We start from the raw sequence: 7,728 nt of genomic DNA, 5'->3' as shown, positions 1-7,728 counted from the left end.
AAAGTCTGAACAGTTTCAGCCTTGCTGAAAAGTCCAAGTCCCATCTCCTCCAAGATGTAAGAAAAACTGTTTGCTATGAGCCCTTGTACAAATGAAAAGTTAAACATTTCCAACATTCAGTGACACAGGATGAACTTTACCATTCTAAAAAATACAAGCAACAGGGCAATACAAAGCATTGGGACCAAAACAAGTCCAAAATCCAGCCAGACAGACATTACATCCCGAAGTTCTGTGTGGACCATCCAAAGCAATCTGTAATGAGTTATGATCTCCAAAAGCCTTACATGGCTCCACCCCTAAGGCACTCTTGGTGGTAGCTCCTATAGCTTCTCTCTCTGGCTGGCTTTGCTCCCTCTTTGCAGTTTCCCTTAGATGATCCATGTTCCTGGCTCTTCTAGACTTCAGGGTTTCCACTGAGTAAGCTTTTCACTCCCAACCTTACACACTGTCCTCCCAGGGGCACACTACCTGCCCTTCCAGGCCTTCTTCTGAAATTTAGGTGGAAACCTTCTTAACCTCAGAACTCCTGCATTCTGCAAGAGCCTAAAACTAATGCCACATGGGTTCTGCCAAGGTGTGCTGCCAGCTGGAGCAGGAGCCAGGCTTCTTTCTCTCTGGGCTGTAAGCGTTGAGTTCCTGAATCACTGAGCACTCCGACCCTGATTCTGAGGAACACATCCTCCAGGCTGCCACCACTCTGGAACACCAGGCTCTGTGGCTTTACCCTCAAGGCAAAGTCCCTGACCTGTGCAATTCTGAGGCTGTGATGGGTAGAAACCTGCTGCCTCCTGTGATTCCTTCAGGCCATCCTTTCCATTCTCTTGCTCTTTCCTGGCAGTAGAGATCCTCTCAGCTCTATCTTTGCATTCCACAGCTTTTATGGAGCTTCCTTTCTGGCCAAACTCACAACATTTGAAATCATTGTGCTGGACGGTTTGTTCTTGATTCTCAACATAAATCTGGCTGAAAGCTCCCAACAACAGCCATTCCACTCTCTCAATATTTGGTTGCTTTGAAATATCTTTTGCCGTATTAACCAGTCAATCATGCTTAATCTCAGTCTGAGACAAAGTATCTGGACATGAACAAAATTCAGACAAACTTTCCGCCAAGCCATGGCAGAAATCATCGGAGTCCAACAACCAATGCAGTCTTTCTTCCCAGAAGGAACCTCCCCAGCCTCGTCTTTACAGGAAGGCTTTTCTATCAGCCTTCTGATCTTCTGAGCTCTGACCAGAATCTCCCATACAGAACAGTCAAAAATGTTCCAGTGCTTCTCTTGTAGGCAAAATCACCAAGCCTTTTCTATCTCTTCACATAAGCCATTCCCAAAAGCTCATAATACACATAGTCAGGTTTAGCCACAGCAATGACCCCACTTTTCTGGTAACAAATTCTGTTTCACTTACTCTTCTCTCATTGCTAGGACAAATACCTGACACTCAAAGTGAAGGAAGTAAAGGTTTATTTAGCTCACAGCTGCTGGCAGTTTCAGTCCATACTCAGCTGACTACAAGGCAATGTGGCACATGGCAGAGGGCAACCTTTCATGGTGGAAGCAAAGAGCAGAGAATGAAGGGAGTAGCAGCAGCTCTGGCAGCCAAGGCAGCTTGGTAGCCTCTTTCACCTCCTTGCATTGTAATGCAAGTCGCCTGCCCCAGGGCAGGTGCAACATCCACACCCACAGTAATCAATCACAAACTCCAGTAGCTGCCCCATGGCTGCATGAGCCCGGGTTGGGAGGTGGGGGGCAACTAAACACAAACCATAACACTTTCCAATCATTATTCCTTTTGTTTCCTATATTGAACAGGAGTGGTGACAGTGGACATCCTTGTCTTGTTCCTGATTTTAAAGTGTAGGTTTTCAATTATTGTCTGTTTAGTGTGTTATGGCTATTGGTTTGCCCTAGATGACTTTTATTTGGTTGTTGTAAAGACCATATATTCCTATTTTCTGTAGAGTTTTGATCATGAATGAATGTTTGATTTTGTCAAAAGCATTTTCTACCTCTATTGTGATGATCAAATGATGCTTGGGAAATTTTATGTTACTATTTCTTCAAATGATCTTTTCATGTTATTTGTGTTAACTCCAGCTGTTTTATCTTATATTAGTTTTCACTGTATCACCTTGAAGGTGTTTTTCTTTTTGGTTCCTTGCTACTTTTAAGAGTTCATTCCTTTTGTATGTACTAGTTGTAATGCTATTTTCAAGGTCTGAAATTCTATCTTCTGTTTCATTTAAATGCTTTTGCCAGCTTTTAATGGAATTCTTTTTTTTTCAAAGTTTTATTGATAAACAGATAGCAATGAGACAGTTTCAAATCAAATCGGAAGTACAGTTTCAACAAATAATACACTGCATATATTCTTCTTAGTGGTTAATTGCTGTACAAGGTGCGGACTTGTGATCCTATTTACAAACACCATTAGAACAAATCATTCTATTCATTAAGAGAATGCAACTATATATCTATCCCAACCACTTTGAATACACAGATACAAAATGGACATTTACAGGTATACCCCATTTTTTCAATAAGTTCCGTTATTGAATATTATAGGTGTGTAAACTCAGCAAAATATTCTAAAAGAGTCCAGTAGCCTATAATAGCATTGTGGAATTCTTAATGTCCTGGCTATCTATTTGTATCTGTTCATGCATTCTACTTCTTTCCTGTATTGTTCATTCAGTGTTTCCATCATTTTACTATTCTTTTTAATTTTTTGTATAAGCCTTCCTTAGATGTATTGAGTAATTCTTTCATGATTCTTGCTATTTCCTTTTTACCTGAGAGATTATTTCTGATCTGATTTCCTCCATAGCCTGATGGAGTTGTATCTCTGCTTCACTTGCTATGATCTCAGAAAGTTCAGATCTTCTATGACCTTGTCTCCTGGACCTGCTTTGGGTGTGCTAGAGTTCTGAGAATGCCTTTGTTCCTTCATTTTGTCAGTGTTTGAAACCCCAAATGTTCTCCCTCACTGCAGTGATGGCAGGGCCCTGGGGGCAGGGTAGGTGAGCAAGGCTCTCAGGAGTGTGGGAGGGCAGGGTAGGCTCACCAAAGCTCTTTCTTTCCACTTTTTTTTTTTTCCGGTACTGGGAATTGAACTAAGGACCTTGAACTTGCCAGGCAAGCACATATTCTACTAAGCTATCTCCCTGGCCCTTTACAAAGCTCTGTCTGTGGTTTTCACCTCACTGAGTGGAGGGGGCAAACTGCAGTTCAGTAAGGATATGATGATTATGAATACAGGCTGAAGTTCTGCAGGGCTCTCTGGATGGTATGCTGGTGTAGGGTAGGGCTCTCCAAGGCTCCCACATGTGCCTGTGGCCATCTTCCTGGACACCTGGTTTCAGGTCCTGGGGCAGTCTCCCAGGTCTCCCCCACAATATTCAGGGAAGGGATGGGTGTCCGGGGCTCAGTGGAACTTGAGTGAGAATATTAAGGGTGGGATGATGCTAGCCTATCAAGTCTCCCTGCTGGTCTTCAAAGCCAGGGCTCAGTGGAACTCCATCTCATTGTTTTTAAGAGAAACAAGAATATATGCCATTTAATGATTAATTTATTCTGATATGGAAATTCACATTACATTTTTTTAAAAAATCAGACAAAGTAGTATTAAAACAGAAAATTTACAAATGATATACCATTTCAATAAACAAAACAACATGAATTTAACAGTAATTGTTGTATTTCACAGTTTTAGACAGTACAGTGAGTGGGACACTCTACACTGCCACATCATGCAGGAGTTGTTTCTCTGTGCTTCCCTTACTTTCTCAACAGTGCATATCAGTTTCTTCCATGCTGTCAGAGAATTCCTTCCTTCTCAAGCTGGATGTTGCTCATTGTCTGGATATGCAGACAGACCATACCATCTCTAACTGTCCACCCACCATGGCCACGTAGGTTGACCTCACATCTTGTCTATCGTGCATGGCAATGTAGTGACCTGGCTATGAAGCTAGCTGTTGGACACAACTGACTTCACAGCCTCTGGTTAGATAGTCCACAGTAGGATTACCAGCTTATGTGCTATTTCTCTTTTTAATATCTTAGAAACTTCCACATTACTTGTTATAGTGCCATATTAGTTTACATTCTCTTGGTAGTATTCAAGTGTTTCTTTTATCCAAATTCTAAGCACTGCTTGATACCTTTTTTTGTTAAGAGCTTCTATTGCTGGAGCAAAATGATTCGTCATCTCATTTTTATTTCCCTGATGATTAGTGATGAGTATTCTTCCATATTCCTGTTGGGCATTTATATGTCTCTTTTTGATACCCCAGCTCTCTCTCATAGAATGTGAAAAAAGCTGACTCCATAGAAGGATATAAAGTAATGGTGCCTACCAGAGGCTGGTTGGAAGGAGATTCAGGAGATATCATGGCATGTGGTACTGGGCACTGAACCGGGTCCTTGTGTTTGCCAGGCCGCCACTTAGGCCCCCAAGCTAATCTTCCCAGCCTGAGAATACACTTCAGGAGAGTTACTGTACAGCAGGTTGAGTGCAGCTGAAGACACATCCCACTCCTGAAAAACAAAGAGAGTGGACAGTGTCTGTTCTCCTTACAAAAATGATAGCTATGAAAAGTACCGTGCCTGAGAATCAGCTCTATTTAACTATTCCACAGTGTGTACATTGCTTTAAAATATCTTGCTCTACACAAAAAAATATTATTTTTTAATTATTAAAAGCAGTGTTTTAGTGGGGAATCAGGCAACACCAGCCTGATGATGGTAATTTTCCAAAGAGGCCAGCTTGCATGTCACGTGGATCAATATAGATTAATTCTATTTTGGACATGGAGATAAATAAAACAGCAGATTAATAAGCATGAGCAGAACATTTTGAAAAATGAGAAAGTTTCTTTCATTGACTCAGTCAGAATATTTCATTAACAAAATGCACATTTAATTACATATTTTGAACAGTATGATGCACAAAATTGAAAAACAGAAAGACTTATTACTAGTCCACAGATGTTTTGAGTAATTTTTAAACTGTACACAGAAACCGATGATGCTTCTTTGTCTCTAAACCATCTGCCATATTTTATTAAAACATCTGCCAGCTCTGCCAAGAAAAATGTGCTGAGATTAAGTGGATTTAACTTAAGTGCAAATTATAGAAATTGAGTTTGTAGCTGATCAAAAAAAAAATAAAATGTATATTTTTTTCTTTACTGTTAGTGTATGTTGGAAGTGGAACAAGGAAGTGTACGTTTTCTACCCATAATATGCCTCTTCTTTTTCCTCCTTTGAAAATTTCCCCTCTTCTGACTTAATCTTGTTCTCACCTGCTGATAGCGTGCTGGTTTTGTGGAGTTAAACCCTACAAAATCATTCTGTCCTTAAATGTTAATATGACTCACATGGCTGGTAACTTCAAAAGCCTTGAAAAATCTAGCTGAAGTCAAAACTAGTGTAAATATAGTGACTTCTTGCATGAAATTTTATATGCTCACTTGTTTCCCATGTTCCAGTTTTGACTGCGATGTAGAAGGAGTGTGTTTATTTCGAGTTCCATTTCCCGCTCTGTCTCCTTCTCTGGGTTTGCTGAAAAACAAAGATGACCTTTCTTGTCTAGTGATCTTTTTCCTTTTTTTCTGTGCCACTCTTCACTTGAAACTACTTTCTTAAAAGGTTGTAACTTTTTTCATTTCTATTTCTTCAAAGGGGGAAAAAAAACAGGCACATAGTCGGTTTCCAGGCACAATTCGTCAATGAATAAATAAAATTTAGTGAGTGAAATGATGTATCAACTCCGTGGTCTCTGATTTCGATGGCTCCCATCGATCCATGCTTCCTGGTGTTCATGCCTATGTTCGCTGACTTTCTCGCTGTTCGCCCACATCCCTTGATACCATAATCTAGAGGAGAGGAAGTTCAATTCGGCTCAGGCTTTCAGAGGTTTCTATACATTAGGTCATGAGCACCTAGGCAGAAACAAGGATGAAGGGTGTGGAGGAGGTACGCAGTACATGGAGGCTTGAAAGCAGAGCAGGGAAACTGTGCCTAAGAGAAAGGCGTCGGGGACCAGAGGCAGTCCTCAAGGTCGTGCACCCAGACATTCAGAGATAGGCTTTATTCATCTCCTAGGTATCTCTCAAGCCAATCAAGGGGGTAAGATTTACCAACACACTGTCCTTTTGTAATGCCCGGCCCTTACCTGTGGGCTAACTCAGCATCAGGTATCACAATCTGGCAATGGATGAGTCATCATTTCCAAGACTAGGTTCCAAAGGGAGTAACTTTCTCTGTTTGTCTGTCTGTCTGTCTGTCTGTCTGTCTGTTTCCTTTCACTTTCAGAAAGAGAGCCCATTGGCAAGGAGAGGCCTGGAGCTTGTGCACAAGTGAGGTGAGTCTTTCTCTAGTCTGACTTTCAAACTTCATCCTTGCCTGGCATTTGGATGCCTCTTGTGAGAGAATCTTATGCCACGGACCCAGCTAATGTGGACTGACTGACTCACAGACTGTAAAGTAATATGCATTTGTTGTTTGAAGCTACAATGTTTTGGAGTGAAATGAATGCAAATCTGTACAGTCTTAACAATTTATTGATCAAGAAAAAAACTGCTTTAAAAAATTCTCACCTCCCACATATGTCTCATTGCTTTATGTTTCTTTATTGATGGGGATTATACAGATTTTTGATGCAAGTACACATTACCATAAATAGTGGATTGATCCAAATGTTCAAGCTGTGTAGACTGGAATCAAAAGGAGTTCAGATGTCTGGAAAAATGATGCAAACAGACTTGTTTGAAGAATAGGAGGAACAAAGAAAAGTCCAAAAGTATGTGAAGAACACTGTATCCACTGAGTAATCTGTGACTAAAGACACAAAGCTTGGACCACAAAAGACAGGAAATGTGTCTGTGGTCTGTAATACATCTCTGTGGCATCTCAAAGGGGAGGCTGAGGAGTCATTCTGCTCTTGCATTTGTCCTCTGGAAAGAGGCCAGACTGTGGCTAGCTGGCTCAGTCCAAGAATAACTCATTGCATGTCGTCTCACGATATTGCCCTCGGAAACCTGTGTAGTTCTATTATTAAGAAAGCGTCTCCCTCTATGACTGAAGGTGGTGGTGGAAAGGAGTGGAAAGGAAATAGGTACCTTGAATGTTTTCTATTATTGGCTGACCCTTCCCATACTACGGTCATATGCCTCAGGGACTTCTTTAAGTTTATCCTCCATCAGAGAGAAGGAAAATATAGATTATTGTGCAGAGAGCAGTAACTTATCTAGTTGAGAGTTAGAATTAACCAGGAAAGAATTCATTTGACTGCAATGCCTTAGCAGCTGGAGATGTTGGGCCAGTGGGGGGGGGCATATCCATGGTGCTGGTTCCCATCTAAGGGGACCCTCCAATAAAAATCAGGATGCCTAGATTCGAATAGTGTGCTTCAACATAATCCAAGCAACTTGGATCCAGCATCTGGTTTTATATCCTCTATCAGGAAACTGAGTTGATGTTTGGGACCCTGAAAGCCAGCCTTCCATACCACCAATGCACATGATTATAGCATTAGAGACCAGGAATGCCAACAATTGAAGTTCCTGGATCATGTTACTCTAGAAATTCCTTCACGTGGCTCTCACTTAACAATTCATAATGCATTTCCAGGCATGGGAAAGCCATTGCAGACTCTAGTGAGAATTATCCTACGTATCTAAGTTGTGGTAAAAGAAAAGGAATAGAACCATGAGGCTTGA

At 41.1% G+C, this 7,728-nt stretch overlaps 1 pseudogene; it reads right to left on the bottom strand.

Moving 5' to 3' along the window:
- LOC101588916 overlaps positions 1-3,948 on the bottom strand; it is a 62,441-nt pseudogene extending 58,493 nt beyond the window's left edge.
- Positions 3,949-7,728: the final 3,780 nt, after the last annotated feature.

Source organism: Octodon degus, unplaced genomic scaffold (genome assembly GCF_000260255.1).
Source record: "Octodon degus isolate 3935 unplaced genomic scaffold, OctDeg1.0 scaffold00001, whole genome shotgun sequence".
In the NCBI taxonomy this organism is placed as follows: Eukaryota; Metazoa; Chordata; class Mammalia; order Rodentia; family Octodontidae; genus Octodon; species Octodon degus.
This window is presented reverse-complemented; position numbering and strand designations above follow the sequence as displayed.